Consider the following 20,102-nt stretch of genomic DNA (forward strand, 5'->3'; position numbering starts at 1 on the left):
CATTTTTTAGATTTTTACGTTTTCCTTCTCCAGCGTGGCCGGGAAGCGGCCCATGCCTCCAGGCAAACTGTGCTTTCCGGAAGCTCTTTTTCCTCATCCCGCCCTCCTCCAATCCTCCACCCCATCAGGATCACTCAGCGACGACCCCCCCCTCTCCCCCTGCCCCCTGGCCCCCTGCAACCCCCCCCCTTCACCAACGACATGGCATTTGCACTGCTGAGGAGAATGTGAGCTAATGAAAGTGTAAAGCCTGTGGTCACTAGAGTATAAAATTCACATTTGGCCAAGGACCGGCTGTGCAATCTGATATTATGAGCCCCGCCGCACACAGAGAGAGAGGAGAGCCGGGGCTTGAAATAGCACTCAAAAAAACACACGGGCGAGGCAAACACAGGAGACGGACGAACAGACCAAAGTGTGTTTTTGGTGAATTTGATTCCGTGTCATCGACGGCAGGACTCAGATTTAGCTCATTTTGAATTCAACTTTGTGGCGGAATAGTTGAAGATTCGCGGAGGCTGTGTGTGTGTGTGTGTGTGTGTGTGTGTGTGTGTGTGTGTGTGTGACATCCTGTAACGATGCGGAGTAGAAATAACACGCACAAAAAAAAAGGCGCCACAGTTGTGACAGAAACCCCCATCAAGTTGGCTCAGTCTTTGTCTAAAAAGAAAGAAGACGTGCAAGAGATGGGCAAAATGCAAGGTACTGTACGCCGCCATCTTGTTTTGTGTACACAGAGAGAGCAGCCGCTTGCCCTTATCAAATGGAGGTTTGCAAACAGAAAACAAGGTCAGAGGCGCGGCGCAAAGACGTGACGCAAACAGCCGCGAGAAAAACACAAACGATGAGCCTCTTTTCTGTTGTGACAAAGCAGGAAGCAGTGGAGATGGAGAGATTTCTGTACAATGAAGTAACGGAAAGGGAATCTAATTAGATCTCTGTTCTAATTAGACCTCAAACAGCTCTCGCCGCGAGAGATTCAGAGATTCATCTTTTACCGTCTCCTCACTCAAGCAGCCCAACTCGCTTTATTGTATTTTGTAGAAGTCAATCAAAAAAAGGCATACAAGTGATGTTAAGCAGCATAATTAAATGACGGCAGGGTGAGTTTTGTCAGTCTTTTGTCGAAACAGTGGCTCCACTTCACGCAGGTCAAAAGTTCACGCGCATTAAAAGCGGTTGACCTATTTTCTCAGCTGAAACTTGGGAATCCATCTTATCGGTTGGTCCTCTAGCCTCTGTCTGCTCGGATTAACCTCATCTCATGCTCAACTCAACTACTACTACTACTACTACTACTACTACTACTACTACTACTGAACAAGTACTAACCACTGTTGCATCTCAGTATGCCCTGATGTTCCTCCATGCACGTCTTGCATTGAGACATCGATTATATAACTTCACAATTCCTTTTTTTTAATTATTGGTCAGCATGCTTACAAATCATACTTTCATTTTTTTTTTTTAAGATAGTTTTATTGACGTTTTTTGGCAACATATGAAGAAACATATATAAAAATCAACCCCAAAAATACAAACAAAACAAACAAGCATGCACACACACACACACACACACACACACACACACACACACACACACACACACACACACACACACACACACACACACACACAAAGGCAAGGTGGGGAGGTACATGTATGCCCAATTTGTCTTAACCCCAAGCTAAGAAACCAAAACCCAGAAATGTCCAGTAGTATGCATACAAAAACCAAATAAAGACATAGACAAAATCAGAGCACATGCATGAATAAAAGTGGAATCAAAATGTATTCCCATTTATGCTAATACTTTGAATACTTAGTTAACATCCATTCCACAATTTCATTTTGATCTTATATTCCTTTTTAGGGTGAGTATGAAACTGTCCAGTTACTACAGACTACAGCTGTGATCGGGCCCAAAAACAATCCCACCCGACCCTACATTAACCCGCATAGTCAATGCCCAAGCCCGAGCCCAAACCACGGCAGCAGTTTTGGTCCGAACCCGATTACAAATATACGTATTACAAGCTGAGGTCTTTTCAATGCGGTAACAGACATTTGTGACACAATCTCCGCCTTTCCTGAATGTTAGCCACAGCCCCAAAAACTCTCATATTAAATAGGGATTATACACTGTGAGAAAATCAAAGATTACCACTACCTTTTCCGTAAAATTTACGTTACATACATTTCTGTTAATCCAAAAAAACGGAAAAATCTGTAAAAATCTGAGACAGTATATCCTTTTTACCTTTAAACAGACATTTCTGCTAATCCAAAAAAATCTAAATACGAAAAAAACCTGTGAAAAATTACTACAGAAAATTCCTTCATATTAACCCGGAATATTAGCTTGTATTTCTACAGACTTTTCTAACAGTGTATAACATTTGGTCACACACAGTGGTACACAGCCCATGCATGATTCATTACAGTGCACAGACTATACTAAGGTCTGCATTAAAAAAAAAAAAATATATATATATATATAATCAATAATTTCATAGAATCAAAGCTCTGTTGCAGACGTTACATATCAGCCTAAAAACAGGGATTGTGGCTAACACTAGCACACTCACACAGATCTGCATTCCTGTAATGTGCACTGTCCCTGTTAAATAACCCAGTAATTCAAATAAAAGCTACTGCGCCTACTATTACTAATGCACTAACTGCTTCTACTAATATTTGTATGTATATGTATATGTACCTTTACACGTATTCATGTTTCGGCAGACACTTTAAAGGGACACAGTACACGTAGGCTATCCATAGCCGCAGATGAAGGACGAGAGGAAGACAAGGCCGCAGGTGCATGGAGAAAAATATGATCAGCTACAATAATAAAATGCTTGAATGCTAAGATATCAGTACAGAACTACTATGTGTCAGAGACCTTGAATCTGCATATTTTATCATTTTCTTTCCCATAAATCAATGCTGTTGGTCCCTCTTTACGTCTGTCTGTGGGTTTTACAAAACATTTAAACAGTGGCGAGGCGATTTTGTCTGACTTTGTTTGCCAAAAATAGCTTAATGACATGTTTTCAAATGAGCTTTTTTCACATTTTGTCTTTTTCCTGCATGTTTATTTTTCTGTACTTTTCTATTTATTTAGCATGGACCTATGCCACATCAGTACCACAGCCTACGCTAGGTTTACTACACTTTGCTCACATTACTAAGATATTACACTTTTTTTGTAATAGAGTATTTTGAAATTGTGGTATTGTTAGCACCAAAGAAGGCTGGATGCCGAAACGCGTTGAGGTGATGTTTTTAATCTGATTCTATTTCGAATGAGCCAGATGTAATGAAGGCATTTTACCTTCCTCACAATGCCCTTGCTTTTTACCTCCCTCTGATTTTTTCTTGATGCCCACTGGATTTGTTCATGCTTTCCCTACCAAAGAGCAGCATCTTATTTTCAGATAGACTATAGTTCCATAAAAGCTCTCCCGTTCTTCGGTTTTTCACTGTGGTATTGTTACTTTTATTCAAAATACAATATCAAAAAAAGTATCACATTATTCTCTATTCTCTCAGTGCCTGGGGCCCTCTCTGCTAAACCTAACAATACAACTACTAGTACTTCCACTCTCAGCTCACTTTAACCAGACAGTATTTAGTCATGCAATCACATACACTCTCATCAGACACTATATATTTATGGTATTATTATTCTTATCATTCATATGGTCCAAACCTCGACTCTCCTAACATGATGCTGATCGTGGGAGGGGCACACAAACTTTGTAGTTTAGACTATGATGATGATGATGATGACTCATCATCAGTGTGTGTGCTCAGACGATGAGAGGCTGATAACAGATAGGGGCAGAAGTCGCCGAGGCACGCCGCTTGTTTTCCCCCCAACCGATGCGCATCTGTGTGCGGGGTGTGCATCGTGAAGGGCCGAGCTGGCAATTACAATCAGGCAGGAGCAGAAATTACAGCCATACCTATGTGATTGCACGCTATCACGTTTCAGCAGGGCCCTGATCGCCTCAGTCTGGAGCCTGTCTCATACACAAAGTACAAAGTGTATTATATGTTACAGAGTGTATTGTAGTACAGAGTGTATTATATTAAACTGACACACACTCAGCTGTACTGGAGGATGTGAAAGGAAAGTTCACTCAGGGTGTATGTAGGACACCGTGTGCCACAGAGAGCACCGGCCCGCCAGCTATAGGCCTCTCTCTCTCTCTCTCTCTCTCTCTCTCTCTCTCTCTCTCTCTCAATTCATTCAATTCAAGTAGCTTTATTGCCATGAATGTATCAAAACTATATTCTCAAATCATTGTGTAAAATTAATACAAGTAGCCTACAAATTCAAAAACAATATAATCATATCAAAACCAATGTAACAGTAATTACAATAATAATAAAAAGTGTCAATGTGTTCGATGCCTAATGTGTGTGTGCGCCTGTGTGTGTGTGTCTCTGTCTGTGTGTGTGTGTTTATATAAAACTAGTTTTAACTACAGCAAAATGTCTGATAAAGTAGAACAATTATATAGACAAACACCAAAATAAACCTAAACTTCATACAATCAACTTTAAATATAACCTCATAGGATCATATCTTAGAATTGTTTTAAAATGTCAGTAATTATTTAATTTGCATATTTAATCAAAAAGATATTGATATATAATGCTGCATCATGTATACAGTAATATATTTTACCCTCAGGAAAAGATTGGGAGTATATGACTATAAGAGTATAGTTTTATATATATATATATATATATATATATAGTTATTTATAGTTATATATATAGTTATATATAATGTTTACCCTTTTGAACCAGGTTTTTGTGAAATAAGCTCAAATAAGTAAACATACATGTGATGAAAAAAATTAAAATGTTGGTCACCGTTGCAATCTGATTAAAGCGGCGTATTGTAATAAACCTTAGTGGGTTTTTTCTTTTTTTAACTGTGGCCGTGAAAAACGTCCATAAATTACCTCAGTATTAACATTTACCAAGATACATTAATTGTCATTCTACTTCTCTGATTTGAGTGTTAATTTCCAAAATATTTTCTTCATTTTTTTTTTTTGAGGGATACTATATAATTTGGTAGTATATTAGTAGTTATTAGCCATTAAGCAGCTAAACCTCATAGACATAACACATGTCTGGGATTCTCACACACATTTAAACAGTTACAGCATTGCTTTTATAGCGTTATTACTAATTCTTTTCTTTCTTTACGGTTGGGTTTGCGTCCTCTTGTACACTAGGCATCATGGGATTGGAATGCAATTTGTAGGATTTCTGTCAACTTAAGCCTCATAAATAATTGCGAATAGAAGCGTAGATATAAATACATGTATTGACGATTTACCGAGCTCTTGTTGCTTTGACCTGAAACAGAGGAATAGAGCATGGAATTGACACTGGAGTTTCTTTTGTGCACTGTACATGCTTTGCACTTGAATGTCGCCTTGCATAAAACATATATTTTCGAGGCAAAGTAAAAACATTTTAGATTGGAAAAAAAGAAAGTTGATATCTGTGCTTTTCCCCCTGTGAGTGGAGATGTTGTGTGTGTGTGTGTGTGTGTGTGTGTGTGTGTGTGTGTGTGTGTGTGAGGGATCACCGGCAGGTCATTCAGAGAGAGAGAGAGAGAGACAGAGAGAGAGAGAGAGAGAGAGAGACGGATGCAGCGTCTGAGAAATAGACGGGACACTGGAAATCACACTCACATGCACACAAATGCAGTGGTGGATGAAGTACTCAGATCCTTTACTTAAGTTAAAGTACTAATACCACAATTCAGTTTCTACTGAAACATATATATATATATATATATATATATATATATATATATATATATATATATATATATATATATATATATATTCATACTGCCTGTTGTCAATGACAGAGGGAGAAAGTATAGAACAAGAAAATGATATGAAATAAGAACTGAATAAAGATGATAAAGCAGGATAAATTGAGACAAAGTAAAATAATTAAAAATCCATGAAGTGTTGAGTGTATTGCACATACCTAACAAATTACAATCCGCCAATTTTAAACCCTTAACCAATAAGAGGTTAGCAACTTAATTGCAGAGGGAATGAAAACATTGGATTAATACTTAATACTTGAGTAATATTCAAACTAAAAATGCTCCCATTGTAGAAAGAGTAAATGATCCAACCAGGTCGGTGTTTAATGGTCTAATCATCTCAGCTGGACTTGTAGGCCATTATATTGTTGGCTAGTTTGATTTAATTATAAATTAAACTAACATAAACTACATCTCTGCAAAAATCTTAATGTGTAAAGTAACTAGTAACTAAAGCTGTAACAGATGAATGTAGTGGAGTAACTATAGTAACTAGTAACTAAAGCTGGAACAGATGAATGTAGTGGAGTATAAAGTACAATATTTCTCTCTGAAATGTAGTGGAGTAGAAGTAGAAAGTGGCATGAAAAGAAAAGACTCAAGTAAAGAACAAGTACCTCAACATTTGGACTGAAGTACAGTAATTGAGTGAAAGTACTTAGTTACATTCCACCACTATCTCACCCCTTGATGTATTTGGGTAACATTGCAGCAGCGAGGCTTTGGAAAGGGTTTGAAAGGACTGTGTAGCGAAAGGAAATGCACTTTCACTGTGGAATGCGTATAGTATAGCATTTGAGCGAGAGAACAGCTCTGCCCTTTTCCATCACCGCTTTTAAGCCCACACTTGAATTGCAGGGCTGGAGAAGTATTTTCTTCTACACGGTCTGCGTGCCTTTCCATGTCCCGGCCTCGTACGGAGGAAAGTTCACACTTTGTACCAAAGACAGCCTCGAGGCTCCTGACCGTGTTGAGGGGAGAAGAAGGATTCAACTGGTGAACACCTTGGACTCCTTTAGATTGCCCCCCCCCCAGCGAGTCAGGGTTACAGTCTGAGTAAAGTGTTATAGGAGTTCTGATTGTGTGGAGTGTGGTGTGGAAGCAAAGCCAACAGCTTTCCATCCTCACGTAGAAATTCTCCAGGCACACAGTCGACTTTCAACATGCTCAGCAGCCAGTAATCTGAATCCAATGCAATCTAGTTGAATGTAATAGAATTGTACTATTCCACATGAGGGATATTTTAAGTCATAAAAAAATAAATAAAAATAAAGTGATGAATGATTTGTCTATTTTTACTAAATTGTATAAAAGTCACATGTAGATATATAATTCATCTTCGACGGTTAAGAGTCCTTTCTATCTCTTGTAGTGGAGAGTTGAAGTATATACATTTAAATGTTCAAATTATTTTTGATTGTAAACAAAACTTTAAATTCAAATATAAAAATTCAATGTCTCCATAAAAAAAAGCGTTTGAATGTGAATATTTAAATATTTTTGAACTGAGCATTTTTGTGAAATTCACAATTCCATTCCACTGTGGGACACTACATAAAATCTGTTCAACCGCAATCATATTTTAATATTAATATACATTTCTCCACGTGAAGAGAATTGTATTTGTTTCATATTTAAATGCTTTCACAATTATAATTTTTTTATATTATTATAAAAAATATATTATTCTTTCATTCATAAAAGTGTATAATTGAACTGTGTATTATAATTCAAATTTAAAATACTAAATTAAATTTCTCCATGGGAGTTGAACTGCGCACATTTTAATGTTTACACTTAAAATTAAAAATCTAATTCAGTGAATAAAAACCTTTACCAAACTTATATTCAAAAATGAATAAGGCTTATTTAATAAATGTCTCCATGTGAAGCGTCAATCTGCAGACATCTGAATGTTTAAATACTTTTTCAAGTTAAGTTGTATTCATTTATTCAAAATCTCTATCGAATGTCAAAGCAGCCAACATTGTGTTTTTGTTTCAATTTAAAATATGAAGTGCTTGCTTTATGAACTTTAGTCAGCTGTTCTGATACAAAATACGTGATCAATTGCTGCCTAGATTCAAACCTGTGCATTTTTTACTCTAAGATGTCTTTTTTTTTAGGTAAATATGTCAAAACTTCCGGCATTTCAGACACCCCATGCCACGGATTAATAATGACGGGAACAATTAGTGGGGCCGATAGTGTGGTTGGATGTGTGGGCCGTGCCGAAGCGTCGGGGGTGAGGCTTTCAGCTCTAGCGCTTTTTCCCGGCGCCCGGTTTGTACGGTAGACGGCACACTCGCTCCACATTAGATCAGCAGAGGCCTAATGGCTGCTCCTGGATGTGACACAACTGTGGCAGTGTGTGGGCAGAGCTGACCGAACATTCACCTCTCTGCAAAAAAAAAAAAGCTCTTTATTTATTTATTTCCACTCTCGGATTAAAACGTTTTTTTTTTTTTTGTGTGGAGCTAACCTACATAACAGCTTGGTGCAGCGGGCGAGCTCGGCGACCACGATGCAGATATGATAATGGCGGACGGGGGGCTCCCAAAACCGAAGACAATGGCTGCCCCAATCAGTCCCATCGGCCCATATCATTACCCAGATATCACACGGACCCTTGATTGAGCTGTATTGAGTTTAGCCACTGAAGCAAATCATGCTATATAATAACTTGGGTGCCCCAATCCAAACTAAATGAGTTCCCTATCATAAACCGGGATGCCAGACACAATTGGAGTCATCTTTCGTTTCCTGCTTTGTTGATTTTAAGCGCTCGGTCAGGTTGTCTTTGGTTTGTTTTGAAATTTGGATTGCACTACAGCTGTGCAGATGTGACCACCAGCGTCATTCATACAGGCAGAATGCATAAGACTAATTGCTAACTTGTACTGTCATTTATTCTGCTCTGAAAGGGTTTCATGTTGAAACGTTAACCTTATGTTACACTCTAAAAAACATCTGTGTGTTAACAGTTATGTATGACTGTATATTTTAACAGACATTGTCCATAGAACGTGATTCACAGTTGTGTATTTTTTATTTTTTTTTACATTTCGAATAGCATGATTTGTGCTCCGACAACTTTTAGCTGCCAAAGAGGGTTCTGGGATATTAAAGAAGTCCATGTTGTTTTTTTAGACGTTTGACGCTTTATTTTCAACATTTTGGGCGTTTTTTTTCCCCCGACGTATTTGTAGCTTTTTACGACCCCTTGTGACACTTCTTATGACGTTTTTGACACTCTTTACTAACCGAGCAGCTTTGTATGACAGAATTTAATACAGGCCTAACAGAAAATGTTCTGTATTTTAACTGTAGCTGCACACATCATTTCCAATTATTAATCACGGGGAAAAAACAGGGTAATGAGCTGATGTTATTTTTAGCTTTTTTGTTGAATTGTAAATGTCATACTTACACTTTATGTCCATACTTTGTTTTGTGTCAGAACTAGGAAAGTCTTTATTTGAAATGTGTCTGAATAATCCCATAATGGATGAGCCGTGTAAAGCGGCCAGACACAAAAATGAATTATTCATTCATTTATTCATTAATGCTTATAGTTATGTGCTTTTGACAGAGCTATTTGTAGTGCGTTAATACAAGGCAAATACTAATGTAAGTGTAAGTGTAGTATTCACAGGAAGTCCACCTGTTTTATATACTGTATGTGGCTGGATGCAGGAGCAGTCAGGTGTACAGCAAGTTCATCTGAAATGTTTATGCCTTCAAAATCTTTGGAGAAAAAGTTGAATATTTTGAAAAAGTAGAATTACACATTTTATATCACGTTTTATTATAGAATTTCGAATTTAGTAATCTTAAGGGGGTGTGATTTCAAATCACGCCACGGATACACACATTATATTTCACTAAGGGCATAACATGGGGCATTTGGCCTCTCCAGTTGCCCTCCTAGTTTCAGTGTGTTTTAGGATGGGGAAGGTTGGGAGAATTAAGCAAAGCTTGTGTTTGGGGTTAGTACTGTGCGTATATACTGTATATATAAATACATTTTATGTTTTATATATATATCCATGGGTGTATGTATGGCATGCCATTTAGGAAATTATATATATATATATATATATATATATATATATATATATATATATAAATATATTTATATATATATATGAAAGTCTGAATATTTTGAATGAACCTTGAATATATTGAACATTGAATATATTGAATGAATGTCTGAATATATTGAATGAACCTTGAATATATATATGAAAGTCTGAATATATTGAATGAAAGTCTGAATATATTTAATGAAAGTCTGAATATATTGAATGAACCTTTAATATATATATGAAAGTCTGAATATTTTGAATGAACTTTGAATATTTTGAATGAACATTGAATATATTGAATGAATTTCTCCTTAATCCTAACCGAAGTGTGACACTATGAGCAAATCACAATAAATCTAGTGTCAGCAATTTTGAGCAATGAAGAGATTATTATGGCGAATGCATGTACGGGCCAAAACACTGGTAACGGTAACTGTATCCAGTACTCTTCTCCCAATGAAGAAGTTTATTCACTTTTTCATCATGAAAGACTAAATGAAAGGAACCTCTCTGGTCAGGCAGGTCGCTTTCATCAGGCTCACTCAACACGCCTTTCATTCAATATATTCACTTTCATTCAATATATTCACTTTCATTCAATATATTCAGACTTTTATTCAATATATTCAGACGTTCATTCAATATATTCAGACTTTTATTCAATATATTCAGACGTTCATTCAATATATTCAGATTTTCATTCAATATATTCAGACGTTCATTCAATATATTCAGATTTTCATTCAATATATTCAGACGTTCATTCAATATATTCAGATTTTCATTCAATATATTCAGACGTTCATTCAATATATTCAGATTTTCATTCAATATATTCAGACTTTCATTCAATATATTCAGGCTTTCATTCAATATATTCAGATTTCCATTCAATATATTCAGACTTTCATATATATATATATATATATATATATATATATATATATATATATATATATATATATATATATATATATATATATATATTTCAAGGTTCATTCAACATATTCACTTTCATTCAATATATTCAAGGCAAGGTTCATTCAATATATTCAAACTTTACATATATATATATAATAATTTCCTAAACGGCATGCCATATGTATGTTATAAGAGATATATGTATTTGCAAACATTATTTGTAATCTTAAAACTATGCAAATACACAAATAGTTTCCTACAAAAATACTTCTACCCTAACCCACATTTAGCACCAGTTGCTCCTGACTTTCCTTCTGTCCTATTTTAAATGTTTATACTGTGTGTTTGTGTGTGTGTGTGTGTGTGTGTGTGTGTGCGTGCAAACATCCTTCTTTTTTTCTTGTAATATATACTGTGTATATATACACGTTTAGCTGCTGTTACCTGCTGTCAAAATAAGGAGACATTTAATTACATATTATTCACAGAAGTATGGTAATTATATATAATATATACATATAATTATTACACAATATAGCCCATATATAGAGATGACTTCTGGCTAGTTTGTTTTGGTTCGAAATAAGAGGCAGAGTCCGATTTGGTCCTGTACTCCTGCTAAATCGCTGGTCTAAGCTCATTTTACAGACCAACCTTGGTCTGTTTTTATTTCTGGACTTCCTTTAATCACTGCTGTGTGCTTTGATTTCTCTTATGTGGTTTTATATAACGCCTATAGTTCTTCTGTCAGACTCCAAAGCCATCGCTGGTCTAGCACTTGTATTTATCTGACAGCTACATAATGACAGGTGACTTTGCAGATTCATTAATTCATTAATTAATGTTCAATTTCATAAACAAAAGTTAAAAGACAACTACAATCATACAACATAATGCAGATATGTTGAAACGGGACCCCCCTGGCAAGCTATTTGAAGCTTGTGTATCGGGGCCCAGACACTAGAAAAATAATACACATTATGAATACTATCATATTGTTTGGATAAAAAATGATATACCTCCGCTGATAAAATCTGTTGCCTCCTTAGATTAAACCAACCAACTGGTTTTAAAGTAGTTCAAATTAACTTCAGCTATCCAAACGTCAAAAAGTTGCTTACACATTCACTCATTAGTCATATTAATTGTATAAACACACACACATATATATATATATATTGTAAAATAACAAACTATAAGGTGTCATTATTTTTCATACTCTGGGTTAGCTGATTATACATCTGTACTTCTATTTAACCCTCACCCTTTAGATTTTTAATGCAAGACAGTTTTTCTTTACAATGTTGTTGTGGATTTTTGGATTGTAAGTTTGGGGCAAAAAATAGGCCTACATGATATTATACCCAAAGTAATAAATACAAAGTATTCTTGGCCGTTTGTGTTGTGATGCGCTGCTCTGCTCACATTAAACACATAATTTTCATGCACGTTGTCATAGGGAAAAACTAGAGGATTAGGGCCACTTGTGAAAACTGTATTTGGGTCCTGAGTTGAATTCTGACTTTTCTTCCCAGAATTCTGACTTTATTCTTGGAATTCTGATTTTAAACTCAGAACTATGTATAATATAATAATAATAATTCTCACTACAGACAGCACTACAAAATGGCAAAGTCATTACATAGTGACATACACTAGTTAGATACTATGGACCATTGAACCTTTTCAACATATCAACCCTTAGAAAAGTGGATGCAGGAGATCGTTACATGATCCTGTTTAAAACAATCTAAAATAAAAAACTATGAGAGTTGGAGCGGCCATTCTTTTTGCAGCAGAAAGCTGATGTAAGGCTTCTGTCTTTCCTGTCATCACACTCATGATGATGTCATCACCTTAAATACCGGTCCAAAATGGCGTGACACCATTTTCTATTGCTGAGGAAACTATTGAAACGCCTTTACACTCTGCTCATAAAGATGAGCATATCTCAACTAACAAAAAAATTAACACGGTTCAAATAACTTCTGTTGAGAAATATTTAGTTCATGTTTCGACATTTAGAAATCCTTTGGATCAATACGTTTTGTGTGCTTATTCAGTCAAATTTGATTAAAACACATTTACATTTTTTATTCATGACACAATTTCACTGCTTTTTAAATTGTTATGGTTTATTGACTTACATAAGCATCTAGATTAGGTTGTACTGGTTTTAGGGATATAAAGCATTTTAAGCTATCCAAGAAATTACAATACAATAAGCACAAATACCAATCTGGGCCCTGGCGGCCCTTTTCTGTTGCCGAGTTCAAAGGGTTAAAACTAAAATTGTTAATGCAGAACGGAAGATGTGAGGACAATCATATATTGGACACGTGTTTTTTGTAAGTGAGAGAAACGCAGCACATAATGATGAGAGACGAACCCACCGTGGCCTGGTTTAGTTATTGCTGGACAGCATTAACGGGTGAAGGGTCAGCAGGGTGTGTCCCAGGCGGGGCTTTGGCCTCGGAGGTATTACCACTCTAATGCTCTCAGGGGAGATGGAGCACGCACGGGGGGGGGGATAGGGACAGTTTTCAGTTTTCATACGGGACACACATGCCTCTATCCCACTTCTACTTGTTTATGTGGGAAGAAAATAGTCCCTTGTGGGGAATCAGTACACCCTAAGATAGGGATCTTCAACGGGGGGTCCTCAGAGACATTGCAGGGGGGGGGCTCCAAATTATTGTTAACATTTTGAAAATGAATCCCAAATATTATGAGCAAATATAAATCTAATCTAATCCAAGCTAACTGGCCTATAGGTAAGGTAGCCATCCATAGATCCAGTTCATCTTAAGGATTTCCTGTACTACATGTATGTTTAACATTGAAACAGGATTAATAAAAATCATGGCAACAATTTTTTACTGTAGCTACAAAGTCCGGTTAATAAGCTGCCAGTACTTTTTCTGTTAATTTACGGATTTATTACTTAGAGTGTAGCGTCTTATGTAGGACTGTGTGTTCTCATTGATGGGCGCACTCAGTGTCCCAGTCAAACGCCACATGCAAATCCAGGACAAACGCAGATTACTCTATGAAGGACTTCAATAACTGGGTTTGTGTCCGGCGTCATGGCGGAGAAAAACATTTTGTAGGAGATCAGGATTGGAGGAATGTACAGCACAGGTATTTTTCTGAGTATGTTTGAAGAGGCATAGGCATCACAGAATGGAATAAACTGCTTTAACAGGGTTTTTTCTCAATCTAGCCTATGTCTATCCATCTGACAACTTTTAAAACAATGCCACATAACTGTTATATATCTCATATATGTGTGTGACAGGTTATTGTGATTGTTGGTTGCTCTATTTTGCATGTAGGGGTTTACACAATGAACATGTGTGTAGTTGCATTTGAGAGTAATATGATTCAGTAGCAAATGAATGCAAACTATTTTGATCTGCAATGCATTTGGTGCCAAAGCAATGTCTATAGTCATGTGAACAACTGACCTAATGTTTTTCTTTGATTAAGTTTATTTTGAAAATGTTAAAAATCTAAATAAAAGTTGAATAAGAACATGTGCATTTCAGTACAAGCAAGAAAACCAACAAAATAAAACCCTCAGCAAACACATCTTTCACAATGATGGTAAATGATTCAAATAAAGACTTCCATGTTCAAAAAGGAGTTCAAAAATATTTCTGTCCCTACCCCCTTTTTCTACTTTAGTTATATACAAACTATTTAATTTGTCACTTATTTATACCTGTACACTTACACATACATGTAAATACAGGCACATATACACATGCATACCCATATACACATTCATACACACATACATATACCCATTGTTGTTTTCTTTTACTTTTCTTTTCCATGTTATATCAAACCCAATCATAACCCATCCAAACTAGACATAATATACAAGCCCAAGAACAATGCAGTAATGTTCATATAAATTAGTCATATAGTTTGACGAAGTTCAATAGTCATTCGACGATTGTGCCAAAGCGAGTGAGGAACACTGAAATGAGTATGAAAGAGAGATAAATCAGTGATGTGAGAAGGTGTGAAAGCTTCCTGGCATCCTTCATCCCAACAGCTTCTCCAAAGCTGCAGGAAGAGTTCACGAGCAAAACTAAACTTCAGCGTGGCCGACATTTCGCCGTCTCATCATCCAGTAGACTGCCGGCCACGGCCGCCATGATGAACTCCGGATGAACCCGCCTGTATCTGTGGGAGCTGGGCAGATCGGGCCCTGTGATTGGACGAGGCAGCGCTCCAGATTACTGGAGCTGCCATGGCTGCCCCCGACGTGTCTGAATAACGTAATCGCTCCGCAGGCTTTTTAATTATCCTAAAATATCTGATGTGTCCCGCTGCCTGCCAGGGTCTGGGAGATAAAAGGCCCCAAAAACAGGGGGCTTGTGTCTGGTTTTTGGTTCTTATTTTACAGTAAATTGTGTATAATCACATATATATATACTGTATATATTAATAAGATTAATCTATGTAGGGATCTTGGTTATAAAAGCTGTATTGTGTCTGTCCTATTTTAGATTATGGTGCAGGGGGTGGGGGGGTCAAACTAAAGTGACAGTGCTATGCACCGTTTTCTGCCTATTTTCTAGAATAGATTAATCAACATGCCTGATTACAGACTTATTTACCCAAACACATTTACCAAGAAAATGTTCTATTGGGATTTTTAAATTAATTATTATTAAATAATTTTTAATTATTCTTGGGCAAGTTGGCTTGCAGAATTATTTGGCAAGGCAAGTTTTTAATCCCGGGCACTATGTCACCCTTGAAAGGCGAATTAAAAGCACTTTTTGTTCTATATTGTCTTTTATACCCCAATCTGAGACACGGGCGTTTCCTTCAAATATCTGCAGAATGTCCTGATTAGTTGTTTTTTTCTGTCTGATGAATGAATGTCTGTTAACATAGTCTTTCACCACGCTTAGTTTGTGTTGGATGCATCATAGCGACAGCATGGGACTGTGCTTCATGTTTGATACGTTCAAAGGCATAGTCTGAGCCTTTAGATGTGCCCAAGTTATGTGTTCTAGCTGTAATGTCTAAGGACTTGGATTGTGTTTGGATTTGCTTTCACATTGTTTGACATGTATGGACGTGTGCTATATCTGTTCTCCCGGCTCCCTAAGTGTCATGCAAGCCCATGCAGGCACTTTTTTTTATTGCATGATAAAAAAAATAAGATTCAAGATTCAAAATCCTTTATTATTATTATTATTATTATTATTATTATTATCATTATTATTATTATTAGTATATATACACCACAATGGGGGAATTCACACTGTTGCAGCAGCGAGGGATAGAGGGGAAAGTACAAGACACATAAAAAAAACAACAACATAACAAATAAATATAAGTATAGAGAATAATTAGTAAAATGTATTGCACATGTCACATTTTTATTGCAAGGTATATCAGTCCTGGTGTGTGTGTGTGTGTGTGCGTGCATGCGTGTGTGTGTGTGTGTTTTGTCCATGTGGTCTACTGGGAGCAGTGAATATGTAATGACAATGACGATTGATATTGTTGATTGATTGATTGATTGTATGTTGTGTATATTCAATTCAAACTTTGTATAATTCAAAATTAAGGTGACCAGATTTCTGAAATAAAAAGCAGATATTGCATATAGACAATAACATTTTATATTTTAATGAGATAAATCTCTCATTAAAATATTCAATTATATATATCATTAAAATATTACAAATTTTTGTCTACATGCAATAAAAAAAATCCCGTTCCATGAATTTTGACAGAGCACAGTGCGATTGAGACATCAACCGTAGGCTGTGTCTTTCTTGTAATGTAAAAATATTATTTTACTGTGTTTTGAACACCTTGTTATAAATTGGGACATTTCTACCAAAACCAGGGACTGTCCTGGAAAAAGAGAACATCTGGTCACCCTATCACAAATGTAATTGTACAAATAAAACTAATTGTTTGTTATGGCACAGAAGTATGACCTAACCTCTGTCAGAAGTATAAATAAAGTAATGATGCACGAAAAAATAAATATGTCCCCTCTGCTTTTACATATGAACACTATATACAGTATGTACCCTTCTCTAAATAATTAATTGTATTAGACAGAGATAATGTTGGGACCTGTATGATTTAATGCTTTCTTATTATATTTTTAATTACATAATTTTGATTTGTCAAATGTTACTCTCATTTTGAAAAATTAAATTGAATATGTTTAATTTAATTTATTCAAATACATGAATATAAAAATTGAACCAATGACTTATTTAATATTTAAAACAATGTGTCCAGGAAAATTTTAAATGGGTAATTGGTAAATTTAATTATGAGATATGATTATTGAGACACAAACACACACACACACACTCACAAACACACACACACACACACACACACACACACACACACACACATATATATATATATATATATATATATATATATATATATATATATATATATATATATATATAGGGATAGGGAAGGTGTATAATATAATAGGTTAATATTTATTATACAGTTTATGTAAAATACAACAAAAAAATCTTACTTTATTACAATATGATATGATGTTAATTATACATAGATTTAGCTAAACGTAACACATTATAATTTTATACATTTAAAATCTCATATATATTTGTATTAGAAAATGAGCCTTGTGTTGTGTTTTTAGGACACCGGAGCAGGGCCGAGAGTTATCCCGGGGGATTAAAGCTCAACCAACTTATCCCTAACCCAACCTGACCCCGCGGCCACACCAACACACTCGGCAGGGTTCACGCAGAGTTGAGCGATGCTGATGCAGATTTCTGCGAAAGGGCCTGTTGATGAAGATGATGGTGGTGATGATGATGATGATGATGCGGAGGAGGCGGGACAGTTGGGTGGAGGTATAGCAGCGCCCTCCTTCCTGCCACACTAACCCCTGTCTGAACCCGGGACATGTCTGTCCCACGGGTTTTTTCCTCACCCCCAAACTGTCACGTTTTCCGATCGTCGGTGACACTGAGTTTCTCCCCCCCCCGCCCCCCCGCAGCCGCCCAGTCTCCCAAATAGTGTTTTCCTTTTGCAAATGGATGCAGCGTTTCCCTTTTCTTTTTGTCGTCCCCTTTCCCTCCGAGCCAATAGTTCAGTCTGAAGAAAGAATAGGGAGAATTAAGACACATATGACATATATTTTGAATACAGAGTTGTGCTGCTACTAGTGAAAATAATAATAATACATTTATTTTAAATCTCTGTGTAGTTGAATCTTCCAAAATTCCATTTTCTGGGTTCATAAATGTTTCATAAATCATTTCATATTCATTCTTTTCTACATTTTTGTGTGCTTCTAAGATGTTTTTTGCCTTTATATTGTTGTTGAAGTGCAGATCAAATTTTCCCTTTGAGGGTCAATAAAGACCTCTGAACTCTGAACTGAAATATGTTTCAATGTTGTGAATGAAGTCAGAGATAACTATGTTGGGTTGTCATTTGCCTGCTCTATGTCAGTGAGATTTAAGATTCCTTTGTCATTGCATTTACATACAATGAGATTCAGGTGCACTACAGATTCCAGCTAAGCTTTTGGGGCAATGGAAGAATTCTGCAAAGGAAAATAAGAACAGCCAGGTTTAGCACGTCTTTTTTTCCTTCAGCAATTAGACTGTCGAATGAGAGGGAAAGTACAAAAACATAGGATCTGAAGGTATTTGGTTCTGGGCTATGCTAATGACAATCGTGTATGTGTGTGTGGGTGTGTTTATGTTTATTTATTTAATAGTGGATTGTAATGCTGTTCACATTCTCAGGGTTTATGTAGCCCACTACACATTGTAGTATGTGTGTGTGTGTGTGTGTGTGTGTATGCTGAGGGTACTGGAAGTGCTCTGTGTGTGCACACATATGTGGCTATGTGTCTGTGGGAGTGTATGTCAGAGTGATGGTGTTTGAAAATGCTCTCCCTGTGGAACTGTTTCTATTTGTGTGTGTGTGTGTGTGTTAGGTGGAAGAAATGGGGCAAATGGCATATGGGATTTTTATATTTCTTTATATCAACATTCATATTTGTATCTGTTTTTATGACTGTTTTGTGTATCTGCACCTTGACCCTATTTTGGGATAATAACGTTTACCTTGACTTACTGAGACGGTGCTCAAAAATATCCATTAAAGACACATTAAATTAGTTAATTAGTTAATTAGTAAAGTTAATTAAATAGGTTAACTATACCTATTCAAAGCATCTCGCGTTCACACACATGCAACTCACATACACTATGTCATGTGAAAAGGTTCAGAAGGTTACTTCAGACTCATAGACATACACTCCTGTGTAAAGTTCAATCAGAGTGTGTGACTGGGACTGGGTGTGTGGCAGCGCTGCACTGACGGCGGCGGCCAGAGTCGGTGGTGGCGCACTAACCCCACAGTGGAGCGGCGCTCCTGATTGGGCCGTTTAGCTCGGTTTCTCTTAAGCACGGTTCAGCACGAGGCAACAGCTGGCACAAGTTTATAGATGGGAGGCCGTTGGTGAGAAGGCAGAGGGGAGGCGCGGGCGGTTACAGGCAGTTTTCCCCCCCCTCCCTTTTATTCCCCCCCCTAGATAATCCCGACACCCTGACCCTGGAACCAAGCCTCCCAGCACAGTCGTGGCCCACAGCGGGGATTGAGCACAAGAAATTACAGCAGTGGAGTGGGATAAAGCTTCCCTAAATCTTCCACAACTGGTCACTCTGCCACACCAATCCTGCTTTTTGGTCAGTGGTGCCCTAAAAAAAAAAAATCTCTTTCTACTCATATGAGGGGATTTTCAAAAATGTTTCTTCCACAGATATTTCCCAGACGTGTGTTATGCAGGATGGTGAACTCCGTGGCCTTGTCTCCAGCGAGAATTTCCTCTTGTGACATATGTACATCTGACTTCTTTGTTGTTGATATTCATTTGGAATTATTATCCTTTAGATTTCAGTTTTTTAATCCTTAATTATCACATCACTCTTTTGAATCTTTGAATCCTTGAGTGTTAATTATTAAAATAATTATATGATCAACTGCACCCTGAAGTCTGGAACCCCATGAGTGGGTTTATGTGTTATAATTACACCCCCTAACTCCAAATACATACATAATAGTACAGATAAAAATCCGTTTTTTTAGAGTTCTTTTGAGCAGGGATTCTCAATTGGTGGGTTGCGGACAGCTGGTCAATAAATAAATAAATCATATTTAATACG

The 20,102-nt window shown here is 36.7% G+C and overlaps 1 long non-coding RNA gene across 1 annotated transcript; it reads left to right on the plus strand.

Moving 5' to 3' along the window:
- Positions 1-287: 287 nt before the first annotated feature.
- LOC120569269 lies at positions 288-18,309 on the plus strand. The gene is made up of 2 exons (XR_005640854.1): positions 288-702; positions 17,558-18,309. It is a non-coding gene; the product is annotated as an uncharacterized LOC120569269 (long non-coding RNA).
- Positions 18,310-20,102: the final 1,793 nt, after the last annotated feature.

Source organism: Perca fluviatilis, chromosome 12 (assembly GCF_010015445.1).
Source record: "Perca fluviatilis chromosome 12, GENO_Pfluv_1.0, whole genome shotgun sequence".
Lineage (NCBI taxonomy): Eukaryota > Metazoa > Chordata > Actinopteri > Perciformes > Percidae > Perca > Perca fluviatilis.